Source organism: Populus nigra, chromosome 2, assembly GCF_951802175.1.
Source record: "Populus nigra chromosome 2, ddPopNigr1.1, whole genome shotgun sequence".
Classification (NCBI taxonomy): Eukaryota; Viridiplantae; Streptophyta; class Magnoliopsida; order Malpighiales; family Salicaceae; genus Populus; species Populus nigra.
Genome location: NC_084853.1, coordinates 15,072,416 through 15,074,915, shown reverse-complemented (window position 1 = coordinate 15,074,915; position 2,500 = coordinate 15,072,416).

Here is a 2,500-nt window from a genome sequence, read left to right as displayed (position 1 = left end):
AGCAAGCCAGCAGGGGCTGTCCGCGCGTCGCGCAGCGCGGCATGGCTGCGGGGGCCGCGCGCGCGCGCCCAAGCGCCCAAGGGCCCCCAAGGGCCCCAGGCCCTCAGGCCCCAGCGCCCCAGCGCCCCAGCGCCCAGCGCGGGCGGGCGCGCGCGCGCGTGTGGTCTTTGAGGGGCGCCGGCCTGGTGGCTCCCTAAAGAGCAATAAGTGTCATTGCAGCTCTGGCAGGGGGAGACACTACTAGGTCCCAGCTGTCACCCCCCCTCTAAAAAATTCATTTCTTGGTATTTTGAGCTGAAATTTTGCACAGAGGTTGGCAAAAATCCAATCCACCTTCATTAATTTTCCCAGAATTTTTCGAGGTCGGGAAGTATTTGTTTTAATTTTCCTACCATTAGAAATCGAGTAAATCCGCAAAACTAGGAACCGGCCCGGAATGACCCCAAATTCAGTGGGCAGCCTCATAAAAATATGGCTGATTTTACTGGATTGGTTTCATGTGGAAAGCACGACGTTTTCTTGTAGGAATGCGGGAACCCCGGCAGCTCGCCTGCCGCGGCCAGCGACGTCGGGGACGCTGGCCTGCGCTGTCGAGCCCGCGAGGGCTGTCTCCGCGGCAGGCCCCCCCTGAACGGGGCACGACAGGCCACCGCGCTGGCTCGTCCAGCGTCGACAGTCCCTCGTCCAGGTTTCAGATCGCGCCAAGTCGAACCCATGACCTGCTCAAGCCATCGTGCGCTGCCGAATTCGCATCTGCGTGTAGGCTGCCATTCCACGCGGCAGCCCCTGTTTTCGTCAGCGTGCCCCCCTGACGAATTTTCCTGCCTGGCCCAGTCCAGCGTCCAGCCCCTGTTCGTCGAAAAATCTGCGCTGCCGATTTTCCACGCGGCAGCCCCTCTTTTCGTCAGCGTGCCCCCCTGACGAATTTTCCTGCCTGGCCCGGCCAGTCCAGCCCCTGTTCGTCGAAAAATCTGCGCTGCCGATTTTCCACGCGGCAGCCCCTCTTTTCGTCAGCGTGCCCCCCTGACGAATTTTCCTGCCTGGCCCGGCCGGTCCAGCATCCAGCCCCTGTTCGTCGAAAAATCTGCGCTGCCGATTTTCCACGCGGCAGCCCCTGTTTTCCTCAGCGTGCCCCCCTGACGAATGTTCGTTGAAAAATCTGCGCTGCCGATTTTCCACGCGGCAGCCCCTCTTTTCGTCAGCGTGCCCCCCTGACGAATGTTCGTCGAAAAATCTGCGCTGCCGATTTTCCACGCGGCAGCCCCTCTTTTCGTCAGCGTGCCCCCTGACGAATTTTCCTGCCTGGCCCAGTCCAGCGTCCAGCCCCTGTTCGTCGAAAAATCTGCGCTGCCGATTTTCCACGCGGCAGCCCCTCTTTTCGTCAGCGTGCCCCCCTGACGAATTTTCCTGCCTGGCCCGGCCAGTCCAGCCCCTGTTCGTCGAAAAATCTGCGCCGCTGATTTTCCACGCGGCAGCCCCTCTTTTCGTCAGCGTGCCCCCCTGACGAATTTTCCTGCCTGGCCCGGCCGGTCCAGCCCCTGTTCGTCGAAAAATCTGCGCTGCCGATTTTCCACTCCGCAGCCCCTGTTTTCGTCAGCGTGGCCCCCTGACGAATTTTCCTGCCTGGCCCGGCCAGTCCAGCGCCCAGCCCCTGTTCGTCGAAAAATCTGCGCTGCCGATTTTCCCCGACGAACCTGCAGCTGCACAAATCCGCGCTGCCACTGCCCCATTGTCTGGACCAACAGTCTTTTCCATCAAGCCCTGGACTATAAATCGTCCAGACTCATCGCCAGCACCCGCTGCCGATTCTGCCGACTTTGCCGATTTCGTCGGCGCTGCCGATTCCAACACTGCACCCACCGTGTCTAAACCAGCGCTGTTTCGTCAGCGTGTCCCCTTGACGAATTTCCCTGCCTGGCCTGGACAGTCCATCTTCCAGCCCATGTTCATCGAAAAATCTGCGCTGCCGATTTCCCCGACGAACCTGCAGCTGCACAAATCTGCGCTGCCGATTTCCCCCCCTGTCGGCATGGCTGCCGCTGCCCCGATGTCCAGACCAACAGTCTTTTTTGTCGACTTTGCCGATTTTGTCCGCGCTGCCGATTCCAACACTACCCCCTGCATCCAAACCAGCATTGTTTCGTCAGCTCTTCCCCTGACGATTTTAGCCCTGTAACAAACAGTAGGCCTCCAATCCCGCCAACGGGAGCCAAGTTGATAGGGAAGAGAATTGAATGACGCGCCTGGTCCTCGCACCCCGCCACCCGAGGGGCCTTTTTCCCGGCAGCCTCTGAAAAACTCTAGCTTTCACGGTCCTCGCCGCCCCTCACCACCATGGCAGGCCTCTAATCCCACCCATCAGCAGTTGTAGCCGATAGGGCAGTGATTTGAATGACGCGTCGCGGGCCGCCGGGTCATCTCACCCGGCCATTAATTGGAGCGTTTTTGGCTGGCCGAGGATGGGGGGATGGATCTCTTCCGAAAAAGCAAACAGTACATC